The sequence below is a fragment of the Giraffa tippelskirchi genome, chromosome 13, assembly GCF_054371585.1.
Source record: "Giraffa tippelskirchi isolate mGirTip1 chromosome 13, T2T-mGirTip1v1.2.pri, whole genome shotgun sequence".
In the NCBI taxonomy this organism is placed as follows: Eukaryota; Metazoa; Chordata; class Mammalia; order Artiodactyla; family Giraffidae; genus Giraffa; species Giraffa tippelskirchi.
In genome coordinates, this window is record NC_137287.1 from 87816404 (window position 1) to 87840617 (window position 24214).

Genomic DNA, 24214 nt, shown 5'->3' on the forward strand with positions numbered 1-24214 from the left:
TGAAAATCCTCTTTGAGCGGGAATACTTTAATTTTGGCATTTATATTTCATTCAGTCTTCTAACATCTTGAAATGTTATTATTTTTCAAGAACATAAACAGCTTTCTGGTGTCTCCTCTGCAGAGGTTTGGGTGGAGAGAATGGAGATTAACTATTGATGTTATTTGTATTTTATCCTTGTCTGCATATTGGGTGGTGTCTTCACGTTTTATCTATGCGTGGTGTGTTGAGAAGCACACTTCTGATCGTGGTCACCTACCAGACACTTCCCTTTCAGATCCAGGCTTCTCTCCAGCACAGGGAGTGTCCGCTGCACTCTGTAAACACCGCTGTCCTCTGACATCCTGTGTGTCAGCTACTGGACACCTGCAGCCTCGGATGCCCCTGTAGTGCATGGCAACTTCTCAGTTAACGCTTGTTACAGGTAATTGGATGTTTGTACTGGTGGAAGTTCCACTTATGAGAGCTAGATTTTTGGTTGTTGGATGTTTCTAAAAATGCAGTTCTACAGTTCAATTGAGTATAGCTGGGGATGAGTTTTCTGGTTCAGTATTTCTCAAACTTGGGTTATACACATATGCATTTAAAGAAAAATGAGTTCTCATGGACTCACAGTTTTGATTTAAACAGCTTATAGTATTATAAAAGTATATACAAGCTCTCATCCTAGGTATAAATACTTTATGCTTATAAATCCAATAAAACAAGAACATGTACACTTATACGTAAATACAAGATTTAAAACCAATAAAGTTCAAATTAACATAACTTAATATGGCAAATTCAGTTTTGCTGTTAAGAAGCTTCCATTCCAGATGTAAGTATGATTTAAGTTTGTCCACCAGAGCTGCTGTGTATGCCTCAAGTCTCCCACCGCTTTTCTGTATTTAAACTTCTCGAGCCTTTTGGCCCCTGAGTCGTTCCAGTACTGTCAGATGGTCTTGATCTCACCTGGTGGAAGCAGCGTTTAGGCATTAAGTATACTTCTGCAGTTGAAGCATTATGCCACAGCAATAGTTATTACCCCATTTGGGTGTCAAGTTCAGCACAGTGTATGCTCAAAAACCCAGAAGCCATATTTAGTCATAGGTGCTTTGAGATGACCACACGAGACACTTTATTATTAAAACTGTCAACAAGATGAAATCAAAGTCTTCAAAATTCATACTGTTAAAATAATTTACTGAAAACACACACTGCTGCTGCTAAGTCACTTCAGTCATGTCTGACTCTGTGCAACCCCATAGACGGCAGCCCACCAGGCTCCCCCATCCCTGGGATTCTCCAGGCAAGAACACTGGAGTGGCTTGCCATTTCCTTCTCCAATGCATGAAAGTGAAAAGTGAAAGTGAAGTCGCTCAGTCGTGTCCGACTCCTTGCAATTCCATGGACTGCAGCCTACCAGGCTCCTCCGTCCATGGGATTTTCCAGGCAAAAATCCTGGAGTGGGGTGCCATTGCCTTCTCTGGGAAACACACACTAGTTTGAAAATTATTGTTGAAGTTGGAGGTCTTTGCATTCTTCCCAAGCACAGTTTTGCCAAAGCAGATTTTAGAGTGTAAAATCTTCAACTTAAAATAAGATGAACAATTCACTTAGTCAGAGCACACTACTCCTTGGCCATGATGATTAACTGAGGTATTTCTGCGGTTGTTTTAATATATATTCATCACTCACCAAGTCTGTCAACAAAGAATGATTTTATCATATTTCCATTGAATGACATTTTAAACAAATTTTCTAAATAATCAGTTTTTGCTTATCACCTATAACAAAAAGTCAATTCTGTCGATCTTACAAGGTGACTGTGAGTCAGATGAACATTAAATGAGATCAAGTATGCAGAACACTTGGTTTTCCACTCAGCGCCCAGTCAGGAGCCCAGCAGTCAGCTTTTCCACGTCTTCCACCAGGAGTGTCACCGCTCTCACCACCGCACCACTGTGTCCTTCTTCTTCTGTAACAGTTCCTTCCTGATCCTGCAGTGTTAACTTATCCCATGCCAGTGTCTTTATTCTGTGAACTGTTGACACTAACAGGATCCTTTTCAAGAGATCCTCCTCTTACCAAGGGAGGAGAGAGCTCTGGGACCCGGGAGCTCCAGGTGGCCTCTGTGCTGAAGAGCAAGTCCTTGAGGAAGTCAACTCATTGCTCTAGGAGTGAGTGTCCTCTCCTTAGGGTTAGGAGGATTTCTTGTTGTTGCTAGTGTATACTCAGAACTTGACACAACTTGGCAGGGGAGATATTATGGATAAGTGCAAAGTATCATTCTGTGTATCTCATTGAGCTCTCCTTATTTCAGTGCTAACAACATGGCAGGAGAAAAGGATTAGCACAGCCCAAATGGCTGCCAGCCATCTCGGGGGATAGGTTTGAAAGTAGACTCAACCTTCTGTGGACTCTCAGGCTGGTTTGAAGAGCGCAGAGCTGAAATTATATCTAGGTAGTGAAGTGAAGTGAAGTGAAAGTCACTCAGTCATGTCCAACCCTTTGGGACCCCTTGGACTATAGTCCAGGGGATTCTCAAGGCCAGAATACTGGAGTGGCTAGCCTTTCCCTTCTCCAGGGGATCTTCCCAAGCCAGGGTTCAAACCCAAGTTTCCCACATTGCATGTGGGTTCTTTTACCAGCTGAGCCACAAGGGTAGGGTTAGTCTTAAAACATGTCTTAGAGTCCACAGTCTAAAAGTCAACATGTTACTTAATGGGCAACACCGATGTCTTCCCTGCCAGTGTCAGAAACAGGATGATGAAGCCTTTCAGTAAAATGAAAAGATAAACCAAACACTGAAGATAAAGGATCCATAGTGGAGGGAAGACACAGACACGGGACCAGGGAAGAAAGACTTCCCTGAATATATCCTTTTTTGTAGATTTGATTTTAGTACTCTGTGTATTTTTATATAAGACAGAATTAAACCAAAATCTAAAAAGCAGTCCCAAATACTGAAAATAAACAAAATATAAGTGACCCTAGCTATATATGAAGGTGGTCACTAACTGGCAAATAAAATACTATTTTGAGTAACTTCAGCCCAATGGTTTAACTATACAATGCCAGTAGTGCTGCTTTGGATGAAAAGAATAGAAAGAGGTCTTGAACTCTTCAGTAATCATAGTATCAGTGATAATATATTGGTATTTGTGAAAACTTTTATATAGTCACAGGTAAAATCAATAAGTACTGCATTTCGGACTCTTTTGTTGACCATGATGGCTACTCCATTTCTTCTAAGGGATTCTTGCCCACAGTAGTAGGTATAATGGTCATCTGAGTTAAATTCACCCATTCCAGTCCATCTTAGTTCACTGATTCCTAGAATGTCGACATTCACTCTTGCCATCTCCTGTTTGACCACTTCCAATTTGCCTTGATTCATGGACCTAACATTCGTGTGCTGCAATTCATGGGGTCGCAAAGAGTCGGACACGACTGAGCGACTGAACTGAACTGAACTGAAAATCAATAATGTTAATGTCTTTAGAAACCAGGATCTTAGTACAAAGAAAAAAGTAGATACAGATTAAGAAACTAGTTCAGTCGCTCAATCGTGTCTGACTCTTTGCGACCCCATGAACCACAGCACACCAGGCCTCCCTGTCCATCACCAACTCCTGGAGTTCACCCAAACTCATGTCCATTGAGTCGGTGATGCCATCCAACCATCTCATCCTCTGTCATCCCATTCTCCTCCTGCCCTCAATCTTTCCCAGCATCAAAGTCTTTTCAAATGAGTCAGCTCTTTGCATCAGGTGGCCAAAGTATTGGAGTTTTAGCTTCAGCATCAGTCCTTCCAATGAATATTAAGGATTGATTTCCCTTAGGATGGACTGGTTGGATCTCCTTGCAGTCCAAGGGACTTTCAAGAGTCTTCTCCAACACCACGGTTCAAAAGCATGAATTCTTCGGTGCTCAGCTTTTTTTATAGTCCCAACTCTCACATCCATACATGACTACTGGAAAAACCACAGCTTTGACTAGACGGACCTTTGTTGGCAAAGTAATGTCTCTGCTTTTTAATATGCTGTCTAGGTTGGTCATAGCTTTTTTTCCAAGGAGCAAGCATCTTCTAATCTCATGGCTGCAGTAACCATTTGCAGTGATTTTGGAGCCCAGAAAAATAAAGTCAGCCACTGTTCCCACTGTTTCCCCATCTATTTGCCATGAAATGATGGAACCGGATGCCATGATGTTAGTTTTCTGAACGTTGAGCTTTAAGCCAACTTTTTCACTCTCCACTTTCACTTTCATCAAGAGGATCTTTAGTTCTTCTTCACTTTCTGCCATAATGGTGGTGTCATCTGCATATCTGAGGTTATTGATATTTCTCCCGGCAATCTTGACTCCAGCTTGTGCTTCCTACAGCCCAGCATTTCTCATTTTGTACTCTGCATATAAGTTAAATAAGCAGGGTGACAATATACAGCCTTGATGTACTCCTGTTCCTATTTGGAACTAGTCTGTTGTTCTATGTCCAATTCTAACTGTTGCTTCCTGACCTGCGTACCTGTTTCTCAAGAGACAGGTCAGATGGTCTAGTATTCCCATCTCTTTCAGAATTTTCCACAGTTTCTTGTGATCCACACAGTCAAAGGCTTTGGCATAGTCAATAAAGCAGAAATAGATGTTTTTCTCGAACTCTCTTGCTTTTTTCAGTGATCCAGCGGATGTTGGCAATTTGATCTCTGGTTCCTCTGCCTTTTCTAAAACCAGCTTGAACGTCTGGAAGTTCATGGTTCATGTATTACTGAAGCCTGGCTTGGAGAATTTTGAGCATTACTTTACTAGCATGTGATATGAGTGCAATTGTGCGGTAGTTTGAGCATTCTTTGGCATTGCCTTTCTTTGGGATTGGAATGAAAACTGACCTTTTCCAGTCCTGTGGCCACTGCTGAGTTTTCCAAATTTGCTGGCATATTGAGTGCAGCACGTTCACAGCATCATCTTTCAGGATTTGAAATAGCTCAACTGGAATTCCATCACTTCCACTAGCTTTGGTCGTAGTGATGCTTCCTAAGCCCCATTTGACTTCCCATTCCAGGATGTCTGGCTCTAGGTGAGTGATCACACCATTGTGAGTATCTTTGTCGTGAAGATCTTTTTTGTACAGTTCTTCTGTGTATTCTTGCCACCTCTTCTTAATATCTTCTGTTTCTGTTAGGTCCCTACCATTTCTGTCCTTTATTGAGCCCATCTTTGCATGAAATGTTCCCTTGGTATCTCTAATTTTCTTGTGAGATCTCTAGTCTTTCCCATTCTATTGTTTTCCTCTATTTCTTTGCATTGATCACTGAGGAAGGCTTTCTTATCTCTCCTTGCTATTCTTTGGAACTCTGCATTCAGATAGGTATATCTTTCCTTTTCTCCTTTGCTTTTCGCATTCCTTCTTTTCCCAGCTATTTGTAAGGCCTCCTCAGACAGCCATTTTGCTTTTGTTTTTCTTAAGAAACTAAAAACTTAATAAATTTAAATTAATCATGTCAGTGTACTGTTTTATTTTTATTGAAATACAATTGATCTAAAATATATCAGTTTTGAGTGTACAGCATAGTGATATAGGATTATAGATCATACTTCATTAAAAATTATTTCAAATTAATGGCTGTGGTTCCCTGTGCTATACAGTCTTTGTTGCTTATCTATTTGATACTTAGAAGTTTGATTCTCTTAATCCCATACCTCTCTCTTGCCTCTTCCCCTTCATTCTTGCCACAGGTAAGCACTGCTTTTTCTCTGTATCTGAGACTCTGTTTCTGTCTTGCTATATACATTTGTTTGTTTTTAAATAGTCCTGCTATAAACATTGGAATACATGTATCTTTTCAAGTTACAGTTTCATTTTCTCTGGATGTATACTCAGAAATGGAATTGCTAGATTATATGATAGTTCTATTTTCAGCTTTTTGAACAACCTCATACTGTTTTCCATAAAGGCTACACCAGTTACATTCTCACCACAGGGTAACAAGGATTCCCTTGTCTCCATATCCTCAGCAACATTTGTCATTTGTAGACTTTCTAATGATAGCCATTCTGACAGATGTGACAGACAAAAAATTAAGGAATTTTATGGTATCTGGTTTTACATTTTAATCCATTTTGAGTTTATTTTTTATATGGTGCAAGGAAATGTCCTAATCTCATTCTTATTCATGTAGCTGTCCAGCTTTCCCAGCACTACTTATTGAAGAGACTGTCTTTTCTCCTTTGTGCATTCTTGTCTCCTTCATCATGATTGATTGATCATAGGTTCATGGGTTTATTTCTGTGTTCTCTATTTTGTTCTGTTGATTTTTGTGTCTGCTTTTGTGCCAGTATCGTGCTCTTTTGATTACTGAAGCTTTGTAGTATAGTCCAAAGTCAGGGAGAATGATACTTCCAGCTTTGTTCTCCTTTTCTCAAGATTGCTTTGGCAATTCAGGATCTTTTGTGGCTCCATAACTTTTAGGATTATTTGTTCCAGTTTTGTGAAAAATATCTAGGGATTTTTGATAGGGATTGCATTAGATCTCTAGATTGCTTTGGGTGGTATGGCCGTTTTAGAAGTAACTAGTAAACACTCCACTCCAAGAGCATGGATGTCTTTCCATCCCTTTGTGTCATCTTCAGTTGCCTTCATTATCAGTGTTTTATAGTTTTTATAGTAGATGTTTTTTAGCTCTTTAGTAAAGTTTATTACTAGGTATTTTATCCTTTTTAATGAGATTTTAAGTGAGATTTTTTCTTTTTCTTTATGATAGTTCAGTATTAGTTTATAGAAGAGCAGCACATTTCTGTATGTTAGTCTTGTATCCACAACTTTGCTGAATTAACTAGTTTTAATAGCTTTGTTGATGGTGATCTAAGGTTTTCTATATATAGCATTGTGTCATCTGAAGATAGTGACAGTTTTACTCCCTTTATCATTCAAATGCCTTTAATTTATTTATTATTTGTTTCCTGATTGCTGGGGCTAGGACTTCCAATACTGTGTTAAATAGAAGTGGTGAGAGTCTGCATCCTTACCTTGTTCCTGAATTTAGAGGAAAGGCTTTCAACTTTTTACCATACAGTATGATATTAGCTGTGAGCTTATCATAAATGGCCTTTACTATGTTGAGATATATTCCCTCTATACCAACTTTGATGAGAGGTTTTATCATGAACTGATGGTGAATTTTGCCACATGACTTTATTTGTGTGGGTCTGTTGAGATGATCATGTGGTTTTTATTCTTTGTTTGTTGTTAGTATAGTGTACCACATTGATTGATTTGTGAATATTAAACCATCCTTGCTTTTCTGGAATAAAGCCCACTCGATTGTAGTATATGATCCTTTTTATATATTGTTGGACTCAGTTTGCTAATACTTTGTTGAGAATCTTTGCATCTATATTCATATTGGCCTATAATTTTCTTTTTTGTAGTATCTTTGTCTAGTTTTGATATCAGGGTTTTGTGGCCTCATAGAATGAATTTGGGAGTGCTCTGTCCTCTTTAATTTTTTTGGAATAATTTGAAAAGGATACATGTTGGCTCTTCTTTATATGCTTGGGACCCTATTTATGATTACCCTTGGGACCCCTATTTATGATTCTAAATAATTTCCCATTAAAAGGATCCAGTGCTCCCTGCAGAAAATGCTGATTCCATGTATGGAACAGGAAACATAAATGATCTTGATAACCAGCTTCTTGTTCCAGAAAGTGAGAACGCTAGCAGAATCATGACAGAAAGGATAACCAGCTTCTTGTTCCAGAAAGTGAGAACGCTAGCAGAATCATGACAGAAAGGATCAGAAGCCAACTTTAGAGGATTCCCACAGCCACACTGAAACAGTTAGCATCAAAGAAGTAATAACTGTGGTTTATTGCAACACAGTGTTGCAAAAATTCATTAGATTATGATGATCCTACAGTTGAAAACAGAACCAAAATGAAAAATGAAAAGTATGTTTACTACATGTTTAAGACTAAATGATTATTCTGAAAACTAGTAAATATTGGGTACAAAACAGGCATTTGTCCCACTTTACCTGTATGAATTCTGCCTCTAGGTAAAAAAGAAAAAAAGTTGTTCAGCAAAGTTCTTTATAGTAGAAATTGAATCAACAGAGGAGAGAATCATAGAGCTAGAATATCACAATTTTGAAATCACTAATGACACAAAAATCAAGGTGATCGTCATTAGTGCTGCCAAAACCATTGGGTGAAGAGCTGAAAGAGAGCTTGACAAGGCTGTGCTGAGGGCTCGGCCATCATAGCACCAAAGAGAAACAACCAGAATCCTGGGCATTGCCTGTAGTACACTCCACCCACAAACAACTCCTGTTCTCAAACCAACCTCAGTCTAATTAATCCTCTGCATCAGTGCTGTTCAGTAGAAGTGTAATGAGAGGCGGATTAGAATTTTGTATTTTCTAGTAAACACGTTTAAAAGATAAGAAATAGGTAAGAACTAATTTTAACAGTATGTTATTTAACTCAGTGCATCCAAAATATCATAATTTCCTAATATTATCAATGTAAAAAATGTTGACGAGAGTTTTAAAATTTTTTCCTGCTCTGCCTTTGAAATGCTGTGTATATTTTACACTTGCAAGTCTGTGTTACTTCTGTGGCTGAATTTTCATTGGAAAAACTTTATCTGTATTTAGATTTTACAAAATTTACAGTTAAAATGTAGGCTCACTTTCCAAGCTGTTCCAACCATACTTGAAATCTTTCCAGCAGCAAGAGTATCAGTTTTTAAATTTACATTAATTTAAATAAATTAAAAGTTCGTTTCCTTAGTCACAGGAACCACATTTGAAATGCTCAGTAAGCCATGTGAGCTAGTGGCCACCCTGTTGGACAGCACAGATGTAGGTCTGTGTCCCAGACTGCAGGGACGCACAAGGGACAGGGGCCAAGAGAGAGTCAGACAACAGAACAGGTATGCAGTCGCCAAGACCCAGATTGGGGCAAGCTCTGCAGGGGAAGGAATCTGGCTAATTGCAAGTTACAAAAATAAAAGGCGAGAGAACCTCAGGCTAAGGAGATTTAAAAGACTTGTCAACCAAACGTAGTGCTTAGAATGGGTTTGGATCCAGATTTAAACAAGCCAACCAAATATATACATATGCCTGCATACACACAGACTTAAAATCAGGTAATTTGAATTGCATATTTATATGTACATATTTACTTTTAATAGAATTGAGTTATTGCTAATTATTGTTATTGATCATGAGAGTGTGGCTGTATTTTATCTTATTTATTTTAAAATTAATTCTTTTTTTTGGCTGCACTGACTTTTCTCTAGTTGTGGCAAGCAAGGGCTACTCTCTTGTTGTGCAGGCTTCTCATTGCAGTGGCTTCTCTTGTTGCAGAGCAGGGCGCTCTGGGCATGCAGGCTTCAGTAATTGCAGCTCACAGGCCATGTTGCCTCACAGCCTCTGGGATCTTCCCAGACCAGGGATTGAACCCATGTTCCCTACATTTGGCAGGCAGATTCTTAGCCACTGGACCACCAAGGAAGTCCCCAGTTATATTTTAAGAGAGGGCCTACTTGCCAGAGACACAGACTATTTACAGATGAAATGGTAGAAAGTTGGAGATTTCCCTCAAAATAATCCTGTGGAAAGGACAAAGATCGAGTGGGACTTTTAGGTGTAACATGTCTGCGTGTGTTCACAATTACTGAAATTAGATGATGGGGACTTGGGGGTCTAATATAAAATTGACAGCATATTAAGTAATGTTAAGAATACTGACAGTTTAGTCAATATAATAATGGTGTGTGATGACAATTCTTAAAAATTCTTATCCTTGATTAACCTGAAATCATATGAAGTCTTAGATTTGGCTTTAAATATTCCAGAAAAGGTATTGAGGTTGCGGCAGACAGGAAGGAGGGAGACACAGAATCCATGAGCCTGTGCAGGAGGCTCTAATCGCTATCTCCACGGTCCCCACTCAGTGTCACTGGCCTCCCCAGCAACCCTGGGGCTGCGTTCCAACATCCCCAGGAGAGAACTTGCACCACTGTGGGTAGAGGACTTGAGATGAACATGCTCGTGGCCAGCTCAGCGACTGCATGAGATCGAGTCCTTGGCACCCCTCAGCAGCAGTCAAAGCTCCGTGCTCTGTTTCCTGGCTTGGTTTTGTTTTCTGAAAAGCTGAACAGACTCTGCCTGTGTGTCCTTCACTGAGCCCGGCCAAGTCATCCTGAGGATGGACCAGGAAGAATGGTTTGAAAAGTTTCCTCTCCCACTTTAATCCTCTGTAAAAGGCCACACCTGGATTTGTTTATTGTTATTATGTGTGGAGATCATTAAATCCGAGTGGATTAATGCTGATTATGGCCTGGGTCGTTCCAGAAATCTTGACCTCATCTGGGACTTCACCTGCCATCCATTTGAATTACTCCCACTTGTGTCAGCACTATTTTAAGGGGATCAATGAAGGCTTATGAAGAAAAAAAGCCTTGTCATCTACTCTCAAATGAGCTCAATTAAGATGGTAGAGCCAATTCTGACACTTTTTATATAGCATCACTTCTTATGCTGGCTTTGATTAGGACAGAAAGGTGTGCCCTCCCTAGTGAGCTCAGTAGATATGTCTCAACAAACAGACACTCAAAATTGTCAGGATCGGATGCCAGGGCATATTTCTTACAGAAACATGAGCAGGCCCCAGCTCGGGACAGGAGTAGAAATGTTAAGCTGGAAGAAGCCGCTATGTAATCGCAGGTCTCTGTTTATATGTAAACCTGAGAGAGGCCTGTCTGGTCTTCCTTCCTGTCCAGTGTCCACTGGGGCTGTCCCTCTGGATGGGTGTTGGGGGAGCAGCCCAGCTCCTGGACCCTGTACATTTGCATTTCCTGACCTAGCTTCTTTGTTCCTGAAACTCCCCTTCCGGGCAGTGCCCTCTGGAAGGCAGTGGGGTTGAGAGGGCACAGAGTCAGTTTAAGGCATTTTGCTGTGGCCCCACCACTCGCATGATGTACAGGCCACTCTGTCCCTGGAACTCTGAGACCACAGCCCGTGGTGGGCTCTCTGCTCTCACGCAGCTGGCGCTCTGCCAGACTCCTCGATACCCACCCGCTCTGATAATGCTTGGTCCTGCTTCTCCCTTCTAGACACACTCTGAGTCTTTGCAAGTCAGAGGGCTAATCCATGAAGCTAATTCAGCTCAGGACACCGGAAGTCAGCAATAGACTTCTGTGTGTTTGAATAATTTCTCATTAATATTACCCCAGTGGTGGATAATTTAGACATTGTAGTAGGCCACTGGGGGAGAGAACTGAGAGCACAAGGGTCTTTCAGAAGTCCACCTAGATGTACCATTTTGGGTGGAATCCAACTTACTGTAAAGCAGGCCCTGTGGCAAAAAGTGCACAGAGGACTGTGGTAGAAGGAGCTTACATTTAGAGCATGGTCTCCTTTCCTGTGGGCTTCCCTTGTGGCTCAGCTGGTAAAGAATCCACCTGCAATGCGGGAGACCTGGGTTCGATCTCTAGGTCGGGAAGATCCCCTGGAGAAGAGAACAGCTACCCACTCCAGTATTCTGGCCTGGAGAATTCCATGGACTGTACAGTCCATGAAGTCGCAAAGAGTCGGACATGACTAAGCCACCTTCACTTTTGCTTTCTTTCTCTCCTTTCCTCCTCTTAGCACGTTGTATCTGGGCAAGCAAGGCTTGGATGCTACCAGTTGATGGACCATCTGTATTTTCATTCCCTTCCTACCATGATGGTCAGCCTTGGGGACAGGTGGATGGAGGGTGTGACAGGCAGTGGTCCAGGACTGGAGAGAGGACACTGGTAGCATCCTGAGTGTCCACCTCACACTGTTCCCTCGTGGCAGCCACTGAGCCTCCTTCAGAGTTTGGTCCAGAGTGAGGCAGATCTCTCCTACTTGCAGCATGCAGGGTCTTCCCTAACATGCCTCCCAAGCAGCCACTCACTTTATGTGGCACGACTGTGGACCTTGAGTAAGGATGGCACCTTCTCTGCTCATCATTTTGGCAGTCTCTGCAGATACCAGTCACCCCTGCACCCACCGACCTCGTCACGTTTTCCTGTATAATCCCTAGTTTGCCTTATCTGTTTAGAACCTGGGATCCTTTCCAGTGAGTGGAAGAATGATGTGGTGTCCACACTGTCACATTTCCTGGTGCCATCTGTACATAACACACATGAAATAAAACAGGGGTTCACAACACTCAGTGCTCTGAAGAGATGGAAGGGGTCTGCTGTTGAGACGTGAACTGTGAAGACGTCATCCACTAGCACATTCTCCAGAGGATAACAGTGGCTGGGTACACTGCCAGGGCGCCTCCGATCAGTGTGGGCCGCAGTCCGTCCAGCCAGAGCAGAGGGCTTGCCTCCCTCTGGTTCCTGGGCAGGCGTTTGCCTCACCGTGCGTCGTGTGTGCTTCCCGTCTGTGAAACTCCCTGAACAAAGGAAGCAGACGCCCCCACACTTCAGTCTTGAATAGCAGTATTACTTTATGTAGGGGAGGAGACGAGCTCTTCCATTTAGGCAAAACCAGTCACACACGGTGGGTCCTGGGCCAGCACACGGGGCAAGAGCAGTGCCACCGACAGGAGGGTCTTGGAGATGGTGCCAGTGGTGGCAGCTGGCCCTGCCTTGTTGTCACTCCCAGGCCCTCAGGGCAGCAGTGAGGTTCTCAGTGGTGCCTCCCGTAAATGCAAATACATCTCATTCATGTGAGACTGTGGCTGCTAGCTCCAGAATTAGGCAGTTAGCCCATCTGGGAATAAATTTGAAGGCATTATGAACGTTTTTGCATAACTTCTTCCTGGAATCGCCATCCTTCTAAGTTTGTGTGTTCAGAAACAATGGGGACATTTTTAGGATGCCTGTGGCACCCGGACAGCCAAGCTCCCTGGTGGAATTATAATAACCAAGAGATAAGAGCTGGCCCCTGTGTCCCGCCACAAATGCAGAGCAGCACAACCACACAGGGTCACGGTCCCAAAGAAGTGAATTTGGAAACTGAGATCCTGAGAGTCAGCAACAGCTGACGCTCCTTCACAGGCTTCCTTCTGGATGGAGTGTCCCCTCCGATAGTTGCGGCATCGCTCTCCATGACCTGGCTGGCCCGTTAGGCCCCACGGCACCTAAGCAAGGTCTTGACTGCTGCTGGACCCACACTGGCTCCCGGCTCATCCTGGTCATTGGCGTGGGAAGTGTCTTGCAGTGTTGCTCAGACACTCTCACCAGCTGATTTTATCTGACCCTCATGTCGGTGTGCAAAGAGCTGAAGTGGGCGGCCTCAGGGCTGCTCCCCGATGTGGGAAATGCACCCAAGTGGAGCTGACTTCAATCATGTTCATCTCTAATGAAGCAAAAACACAGGGAAATTGCCGTTGCACACACAGACATTGCTTCCTTCTCTGGGTTTCCATTCGCTTTCACACCAGCTGTGGGCGACCACAGTGAGAGTCCTCATCTGGGCAGGTTGGTCACCAGTCACCAGCCAGAGTGCCCACAGCTCACGTCGGGCTGTGCCATATACAGGTGCAGGTCAGCAGGTGGGGGCTGGCCTGAGACTCTGCATCTCTCACCTGCTCTGGGAGAGGCAGGTGCTGCCGCAGCTCTCATGGAGGAAGGAGTTGGGTTCATGGGGGTCCGACTCCGTCTGCAGCTTCCCTGGACCTGTGCCCAGGAGGCAGAGTGGGCAGGGAAGATGGGTGGACCTTGCCCCACATGGCTCCAGCAGGTACCAGCAGTCACTGGTTCATGTTTCCTCATCAGCCAGGTGACGTATGCTAAATGCAGGAGCTGAGTGCACAGGTAAGGGTGGTCTCCCCAGAAAGCCCCCAGCCAGACAGAAGGGGGACCCTGAGCAGAGGACTCTGATCAGTGGGCCACAGCCAGCACCCCTCAGCAGGCCCAGCCCCTTACTTAGCTTTCATCTTTTATCCCTTCAGGTGGTTCAGTGGCATCGAAAAAAGGCTCTTTCATTTTTCTTTCTTTTTTAAAGCATTTTTGGGTGAGATTTATGTGCACAGTCTCCTTAGTTTGGAAATTCTGAGAATGATCTAATTTTTTTCAGATTCCACATCTTCTCAATTTAATACATCTGTTATGGTACAGTCTAATGGCTCTAACCACGGCAGTAATGACAAAAAATACCAGTAATGGAACTTGGTGAGATACAGCATATCAGAGGTACCAGCTGCTTTTTCTTGATTTTTCTGTTTTAATCCTCATACCACTCTAGGAGGATTTAGCACTTGTTCCACTCTGCATTCCAGGACAGAGTCCAAACCAAACATGGCATTTTCTGAGAATCTTGGATTTCTCATCCCGTGGACCAAATAAGTAGGGTGACATTTTAAAATAGGTTTAGCCCCAAACTGTTTGAGTTGCACAATAAATGAGAACGCACTGTGCAGGGTTCTGGCAACTTGGAAGCCCTTAGCTACAGGCAAGTCCAGAGAAGGCGATGTGGCCACAGTAGGGTTCATCATTCCCACAGATGGTGGTTTGGAAGCTCCTTTGGTGTGTCTGACTGGGCTGACTGGCCACACAGAGGAAGGGGTCCTCTGTCTGCTGCAGCGTGGTGAAGCTGCCCCGCGGGGGGACTTGGATCTGGATCTGAACTAGTAAACAGAGCGCTCTGGACTCCCTTCAGCACACCCTTCCCAGCTGCCACCCCTGCCCTGCGTGTCCCCATGTGCCTCGTGCCCATCTGGGCCCAGGTGGTCTCTCCTTGCCATCTCCCCTTCTGCCAGCACCCTGTGTTCACCCGGAATGTCATTATGCTTTAGTACGTGAGCCCCGTGGGAGAGCTGCTCTAATCACCTCAACCGCCAGCCTCGGGCTGCTCTTCTGACCTGGTTGAGACAAACAGGGCACCTGAGTTCTTTGCAGGGACCAGGCAATGTGGCTGGGATGGAGATTAGCTTCTTACCATGTCTACCCCTGTGATACCCAGTGGTCATGCATGGCTGTTTAAATTTAAACTAAAAAAAAAATCAAAGTAGGTAAAATTCATTAGCTCTGTTGCATTAATAGTATTCCACATTGTGTTAGTACTTAAATTTATTGTTTTATTCATTAAACATAACTTTAATCTGTGAAACTGACTGCATTTTGCTATGAGACTAGCTACTATCACCTGGTTGGAATTCTGGTTACCTTTTCTAGCTAGGGGATGGAAAAATAAAGCAACACAGTTTTCTTACCTCCATTACCCCAAAGTACAAAAAGCAGCAAGTGAGATATTAATATTTATGGTTTTCTTTTTAAAGATCAAAATCCCTGTAAAAGGAATATGCACAATAAAATGTTTAAACCCTGCTTTCATTATTTTGTCAGGTGACTAAATAGAAAACTTACCGTAGCAACTTAGGTTTATAGAAAAGAAATCAAAATAGAGCAACTTCTCATGCAGTTACACAGGACATATTAGAAGGCTGTTAACTTTATAATTTTACTCCAGTTAGAGATTCTGAATGAAGTTTACAGTGTATAAGCTTGAAGAATTACTGAAAACAAGTCTGAAATGTAATGATTTTTCCATACTTGCCTAAGCATGGACTCAAGCCCCTGTCTGCACCCCAGTAGGAGTGGGGGGATAACGTACTGGTCAATGTGGGATGGCCACAGGCGGCCAGTGGCTTGTGTGCAGGACAGCACAGATTGTTGCACTGGGCTGGATGTGTGAGGCAGCCATAGGGAAACACAGATTTCCAAAGAAGGTTAAAGAAAAAAAGAAAAATATGAGTGCGTAATGAAAGAGAGCCGGCCCTACTAGATCTACAGGAAATAGAATCCTACAGTACTGGTAGAAGAGTAAATATTTTAATCACTGGAAAAGATTAGCTTTCCCAGAAGCAAATACTAATAGAGAAACTTAATGATGACAAGGAAGGTAATTAATTCAATAAATGGTGTTGAAAAACGTAGACTTAGTTGGGGGCAAGTCAGTGAAGATCCTTAATTCATACCTTACATAAAAATAAGTTGAAGAAGAGTTTAATGGAATTTGTAGAAAGCCATAACACTAAAAATAGCAATTTTTAAAAATTAAGGAACATTTAATTATGACAAGAACTAAAGGGGACTTTCCAGGAAGACCATCAATGGATGACACTGAAAGCAGGATCCGAACAGATCCTCGACCGTTCAGGGTCAGCAGCTGCATCATGGCCTCCGCCCTGGTCCCTGCTTCCGTGGGTTCTGGTCCTGGCTGGTCCCACGGCCTTCGCAGCCCAGCCCCACAGCACTCCTGGCTCACCAGGCGCAGTCCACGTGCCCTCCTTGCTCTCATACACTTGGGTGAAGCACAGAGCTTCAGTGCGCCAAACAGTATTCATTGTGAAATAATTAAGGTATATAAGAAACTAGGGAACTATGTACCTCAAGGATTACAGGCAGACTGTTTCCAATAGGAAAATAGCCAGAGGGTTCCTCAAGAACAAGAAAAGCAAGGACTGAAAAGCGAAGGGGAATTCCTCAGCCTCTGTAGTAACAAGAAAAAATTCACATCCTTAAAACATTGAGGTATTACTTTTTGCCTGACAAATTTACAACCTTTTTCTTCTCTTTTATTTCTTTTAATAAAATCCTCATTTCTGCTAGAATTCCTGGCAGACGATCTCATTCGCCTCTCGTCGGAGTCTGTATTGGGACAGAATTCCCAGAAAGAGTTTCTCAATTTGTAACATTGAAACTTAAAACATTATATGTGCCCCTTGAACTGGTAAGTCTATTCCTAGGAATATATCTTTATTTATCTATGAAGATCTATGTGCAGTGAGGTTCCCTCTAGTTACATAGAACTGTTGACATCAGAAATAGTCAAGACTCGGAGCAAGACTAAATAATTTAGGTACATTATTAAGATAAAGCCTTATGTAGTCACTAAACATAATAGTTTTGAGGAATTTTAAATTACTTGGAAATGCTCGGTGAAAGCAGTATATCACATTGCATAGGCAGGCTGCTCACCATGATACATATTAAACGCATATTTGACTTTACAGAGAGGATTGTTCACTCACGTTGCCATAGCAATGAAGAGGTCCACCTTCATACACAGTCCACCCTCAAAATAACCATCACTCTACCACTAAGTTTGATTAACACAGTTCAGTTCAGTAGCTCAGTCGTGTCCAACTCTTTGCGACCCCATGGACTGCAGCATGCCAGGCCTCCCTGTCCATCACCAACTCCTGAAGCATACTCATACTCATGTCCATCGAGTCAGTGATGCCATCCAACCATCTCATCCTCTGTTGTCCCCTTCTCCTCCTGCCTTCAATCTTTCCCAGTAGCAGGGTCTTTTCAAATGAGTCAGTTCTTCACATCAGGTGGCCAAAGTGTTGGAGTTTCAGCTTCAACATTAGTCCTTCCAATGAATATTCGGGACTAATTTCCTAAATAAGTCCTATTTCCTTCTATGTATTTTGTTCATATTTTCCAACTTTTTTCAAAGGACCAGTCATCATTTCTCTCACAAATGTCAATACAGAGATTTTTACAAAGTGGTTTCAGGGATGGAGTGACTGAGACCTATGACAGACCCCACAGTCACATCCTGCTGCTCCATAGAAGTGGGAGAGAGCATGGAGTGTGCAGTCTCCACTGAGTAGGAGGCAAGCCATACACCCTGACCGTAGCTGGAGAGAAGGCCCTCCGAGAGGAGGGGTCTCCTGTGTGGGGTATTTGTGGAGATTTTGATGCAGAGGCAGAGGTCAGTTAGAAAAAGATAAAATGAGTATAATTAGTTCAAGATAGTAACTCATGCAACAAGCCTTCATCTAACGCCTTTTCTACATTTGAAGTATCGCATCAGATGTCAAGTCTGCTCAGCCATACATCTTTGATTCAAGAGAAGCAGGGTGCAGATGGAGGTTTTGGAAAACCTAGCTTGTTCAGCTAGTGTTAGCCCAGGACCCAGGGAGCGTAAGGCTCACCAGCTCCTGACCAGTCAAGGAGAGAGTGGCAACACACTAGACACAGAACGATTAGAGTGGGTCCCGGATGAGAACTTGTGTGTGCCCAGCCCCATGCTGCAAGCTGAGAGAGGAGCAATAAAACAGCTTGCAAACTGCTCACATCTGGTAGATCCATACATGAGCACAGACACGTGAAGTTCCAATGACAGGACGAGACTGTGTGGCTCAGAGGGGTCAATCCCATCTCTCAACTGAATCCTCCTTCCCAGAGATTTGGAAAGGAATACACATCTTCTTGCACTGCAGGAAGCTGAGCTGAGTGCCCCCCAAGATCACATGTTGAGGATCTGACCCCCAGGGGCTCAGAATGCGACTGTATCTGGAGATGGGGGTCTTACCCAGGTGGTGCTAACGGTTAAGAATCCACCTGCCAAAGCAGGAGACACAAGAGTCACAGGTTCGATCCCTGGATCAGGAAGATCTCCTGAAGAAGGAAATGGCAGTCCACTCCAGTATTCTTGCCTGGGAAATCCCATGGACAGAGGAGCCTGGCAGGCTGCAGTCCATGGGGTCACAAAGAGTCGTACGCAACTGAGCATGCACACATACAAACAGGTCATTAAGTTAAAATAAAGTCATGGGGTGGGCCCTTTAGGATTGGTGTCCTGGTAAGAAGAGATGAGAACTCGGGCCAGAAAGAGGACTGTGTGAGGACACACACGGCATCCACTTGCCCAGGAGAGAGGCCTCAGGAGGAACCAGCCCTGTGACATGGTGATCTCAGCCTCCAGCCTGCAGGACTGGGGGGAAATTGGTTTCTCTGTTTGACCGCCCTTGTCTGGGGCAGGTTGTTACGGCCGCCCTGGGAGTCAGCTTGTCATTTAGCACCACTCTTCAAATGGAGGTCCACTCTGATTCCGCAAACTCTCTCCTTTTGTGCCATCATTGCCGATAAGACAGCTCTGACATCTGAGTTAACCCTGGGCCCAGAAGGTCAAGTGTGTGGTTTTCCTGTTTAATTTGTGTATGAGCTTTGTGTCTATTTTGTGTGTCAAAAACAGAAGGACCATGGCATAGCAATTTGATTTCTCTTCTCTCTCCATGGTCCATTTCAGATTCCACACCACTGAATTTAAGGGACTGTGAGCCCAGGTCTGGGTACTGTGGTCTCTGTGGTCTCTCCACAGCTGGTGGGCCCTGGGTCAGTGGCCTCTTGACCAGCTTTCTGTGTCAGAGTCTGGCAGTTTACTGGGAAACAGACTGCAATGTGTCAGAGGATGTGGATATCCTCTGACTTGAGTTTCAAAATGCTACCTCGAGGAGACAGCAGAAAATATGTCTTTTCCTCACATTCATAAAGGACCCGTGACCCCCAAAATGCTTGAAAACTACTAGGAAGCTTTGTGCATACCTACAGGGTGTGAAATATTTCAGCTCTACCATCTACTGTATTCTCTTTTTTTCCTACTCAAATCCCACCTCCTGGTGCCAGAGACAGTGAAACTGGAAGAAGTAAGTGGCACAGACTGTACTGGTGGCTCAGAGAGTAAAGCGTCTGCCTGCAATGTGGGAGACCCAGGTTCGATCCCTGAGTCAGGAAGATCCCCTGGAGGAGGAAATGGCAACCCACTCCAGTACTTTTGCCTGGAGAATCCCATGGACGGAAGAGCCTGGTGCAGGCTACAGTCCATAGGGTCGCAAAGAGTCAGACACAACTGAGCACTTCACTTTCACTGAAGGGTCCTAAGAGATGGTCAGCATGGGCTGAGCTTCTGGTCCCCAGCACCTGCATGTGCGTTGGCTTCCAGTTTTCCTAGGAAGGTGGTGGTGGAGGGGGTGTCCACAGCTGTCTTAGGAGGGCCCCCACAGCTTTCATCTGCAGGAATCACCCCTTTGGTCAGCAAGTGTGACTCACTGCAGCTCTGCCACCAATACAGAGGTGTCAGTGAACGCCATCGAACAGCAAGCAGGGTGAATGCGTTAAGTATAGTCCAGAAAGTTCTGGCCATGGTGGAAAAATTGCAGTGCCATTAGGTCAGAGAAGCAGATATAAGAAACACAGTCAGGAAGATCCCCTGGAGGACAGCATGGCAACCGACTCCAGGATTCTTGCCTGGAGAGTCCCATGGACGGAGGAGCCTGGCAGGCTACAGTCCAGGGGGTCGCAAAGAGTCGGACACAATTGAATGACTTAGCACAGCACATGTAGGTCACAACAGTAGAACACAGATCTGACTGACACAATAAACAAGCAAATGAGCAAAAGTAGTAGGGGCTGGGTTGCCATGGAAGCACAACTGCACATGCCCTAGAGCAACATGCCCTGCCCACGTTGTTATAAACCCTCTGAAATTAAGAACTCACACAGCCTTTGATACAACAGGGCCCTGATCGGACCTCCTTGTGGATTCAGAAGGTCAGGAATTGAGGTGCAGGAATCCAGGTGCTACAAAACTCATGTTCTGAGTGATGCACTGGGTTCACAGGAGCAGGAGATGGGCATTTTAGGTAACAGGGAGAGTAAAATGCTTATGCATGGGACTGGCATTAACTGCTCATGCCTCAAGGGTTTTTCAAGTGTAATTTGGTTGTAATTATACTTGTAATTCAAGTATAATTTGGTTGCTAAAAAGAAAAACATCTTACTTTTTTATGTTAGCTGTCCAAACCCAAGTCTGTTTCTTTCTCCAAAGAGAAAATAATGCTCAAAATTGATACAGCTTCTCCTAAAATATGGTGTTATTTAATCAGGCCCAGTCCCATGAAGATCCAGTGAACTGATCAACAAACATATGTTGAACAACTGGCTGAACATACACAAAAACCATATCTTTGATGTAAAATAATAATAAATGTGGAAAGCAGTGCCCTTGTTTTGGTGTCATTGTGTAGTAATCGTTATAATAATGATACTGTATTTGTGACCCTCTTTATTTACACTTTACACTCCAGTGAGATAACAGAGTTGCATGCTCACAGTCCTGGCCTGAGCTGTAGACCTGCTGAGAGACCTGAGGACCACCCAGATCACAGCCCTCAGAATCCAGGCCAGGTGCCCACACAGTGAGTGTGCACCACCTCAGGACACACGTGCAACGGCAGCAAGCACATCACAACAAAACTGCCCGTGTGGCAGCACTTTGAGGCTAGAGGTCCCTGGGCCCTGTCTCCAGCCTACACTTACCAGCTGAGAGGTCTTTGGAAACCAGCTGTCCTTCTCATGCCTCAGTCGCCTCCTCTCTAACAGGGCAAATGATATATTTCTGAGTGCTGAGAGGATTTTATGAGTCAGTGTGTATGAAGGGCTCTGTTGTTTCTGGAATCTAACAAGCCTCCAGTTGGAGAGAATATGCAGAAACAGAGTTTGCTACAGCCATGGGGACAAGTAGTCAAGAATGGGGGATGTGGGTAGGGGAAACAGCCTAGAGATATGTGAAGCACAATGGGATTGATGAGGAAACCAAAGCAGAACTGTATATAAAGATGCTGTTTCTGGAAACCAAGCAAGTGTCTGGTAAGTTTCGTGGCTAGGATCCAAGAAGATTAGAATTCTTACCTTAGAATAGCCCCAGAAAAGAGGACTCTTCTGTAATAGAATAGCTTTACCTTATGAGTATCCCACCTACCCGGTGGGAGGACCCAGATATATTTTACATCCCATATATTTGTTAGAAGATGCTTGCTCCTTGGAAGAAAAGCTATGACAAACCTAGATAGTGTATTAAAAAGCAGAGACATCACTTTGCTGACAAAGGTCCCTATAGTCAACGCTATGGTTTTTCAGTGGTCATGTACAGGTGTGAGAGTTGGACCCTGAAGAAGGCTTAGTGCTAAAAAATGGTTGCTTTCAAATTGTGATGTGAGAGCCCCTTGTACTGCAGGGAGATCAAACTGGTAATCCTAAAGGAAATCAACACTGAATATTCATTGGAAAAACTGTTGCTGAAACTGAAGCTCCAATACTTTAGGCACTTGATGCAAAGAGCCAACTCTGGAAAAGACCCTAGCTCTTGGAAACACGAAAGGCAAAAGGAGAAGGGGGTTGCAGAGGATGAGATGGTTGGATGGCATCACCAGCTCATTGGACATGAGTTTGAGCAAGCTCCAGGTGATAGAGAAGGACAGGGAAGCCTGACATGCTGCAGTCTATGGGATCGCATAGAGTTGGGCACGACTTAGCAACTGAATAACAGAATGCCTGTTCTTAGGTGTGACAGATACAGTAGAAATGTTGGAAATGGTAGTGGTAGTTGGGAAAGTCTTCTTGGAAGAGATAAAATTTTAATGAAGTCTTGAAATGCAGGTAAAATATTGTGAAAGAAAGTAATTTGAAAAGGTGTATGGTCAGAAATTAGAATACTGAATCTAGACAGTACTGGGAGTTAAATTATAGAAATACCAAAGAGGTGGCAATCCCAAAATTGAGAATCAAGTTAAATAATCCAGTACTGGAAATGCAAATTTAAAAATACTATACTCAACTGACGTGGAAGCATGATATTTTTAAGGATTTAAAATTTTTTCCCTGGGTTCTATTTTGGTCCTAGCCATGATATTCTTGACATAAATTTGACACTTCTCTTTTTGACTAACTGGGAGAATTTTAACCAAGAGAATTCAGTCCTGATGCTTCAAATTGCCAATTTGAAGTGATCTTGGTAGTAGCATAAAAAGCATATTAAGTTACAGAGATGCAGTTACACATGGATTAAGGTTAGGAATTCCAGACTCAAAATATTGTTATTGTTTTTATTGTTATTACTCCATTGTTGTGGAACTACACTTGTCTTGTGTTTTATTTCATTTCTGGGAATGCTTTTAGTTCTAAGGATTTCTGTGTTTTCAGCAAAAGTCAATTCATTTATTGTTACAACTATCTCTGGGGGCTCTTGAGAGAGCAAGAAAATCTGCATTATTTTAACCGGTGGTTATAAGATTATATTTTTTAATAGACTTTATTTTAGAGCAATTTTAGGTTTACAAAACAGCTGAGAGGACGGTCCAGAGATTTCTATATATCCCATGTCCCCGCTCATGCACGCCTCATCCATTATCAATATCCCCCACCAGATGGGACATTTGTAATAATTGATGAACCACTGTCGACATATCTCCATCACTCAGAGTCCATAATTTACATCAGGGTTCATTATTGGTGCTGTCATTCTGTGGCAGGGGGCTGACTTTTAGAGCATTTGGGGGACAGCGTGGGTCTCAGCAGCAGGCTGAGGATGGAAGGTCTGGGATGCTCATCTTAGGAAGACAGGACATGGTGAGGTGGGAAGGACACTGACTTCATCCACTCAGGCTGCCGTGATGGAACGCCAGAGACCAGGCAGAGACCCAGAAGAAATCTGGCAGCTCGTGAACAATAGACACTGATTCCTCATGGCTCTGGAGGCTGCACGTCCAAGATCAGGGTGCCAGGAGAGTCTCTGTACAGTGAGGACCTGCTTCCTGGTTCACAGATGGCATCTTCTCACTGTGTCCTCACCTGGAGGAAGAGGTGAGGGACCTCTCTGGGGTCTCCTTTATAAGGACTCGGATTCCACCCTGGAGGTTCCATCCTCATGACCTCGTCACCTCCCAGAGGAGCCCCTCCTGACACCATCGTGTTGGAGGTTAGGTTTCAACATATGAGTTTGAGAGGGGGTCAGACACTCAGTCTGTAGCAGAAAGGTACCAAGTGAGCATTAAGGTGGGCTCCATAGGTTCCTGAAGCACAGAAAAGATGGAGACCCCTGGCCATCCGCTGGGGGAGAGGGTGGCCCGGTTGTCGTGGAGCCTGTTCAGAATGAGGTGACGCTCCCCTGGTGGCCCAGGGACAGGCGCCTGGGAGGCCTGCACGCATGTGGCACCAGCTGTGAGGGGGCCAGCAAACCCTGACCTCCTGGTTCCCGCAGATCCACAGCCCACCTTCCTCAGTCAAGAGTACTTTCACCAAACTGGTTTTTACTAGATTTGAGCTCTGCCCTTACTGTGGTCTGACCTCTGAGGTCAGGGTGAGCCAGGGGGAATGCTCTTCTTGAGAACTGGGCCCAAACACAAAGAGGTAAAAAGAGTAGCAGCCTTGGGCCCCTTGGGAGGGTCCAGAGCTTCTACACGCAGAGCTTGTACCTGGGCCCGTGCTGGGGGCCTGTGACTGCCACTGAGGAGGCTGGGCGCCTTCCGGGGCTTCAAAGAGCTGCACAGACCGAGTTTTCTTACAGTGACCTCAGGCTATTCCTGGTTCTTCCAACGCTCTCTGGGCGCCCCTGCTTGGAACAATGGCCAGCTTTAGAGCAGTTCCCTGTGGCTATTTCAGAGCTGGTTGGTG

The 24214-nt window shown here is 44.0% G+C and overlaps 1 long non-coding RNA gene across 1 annotated transcript in view; it reads left to right on the plus strand.

The window, feature by feature from the left end:
* Positions 1-24214, plus strand: part of LOC145533348 (uncharacterized) — a 200656-nt gene that overhangs the window by 170455 nt on the left and 5987 nt on the right. The gene's annotated exons all lie outside the window — the stretch shown is intronic.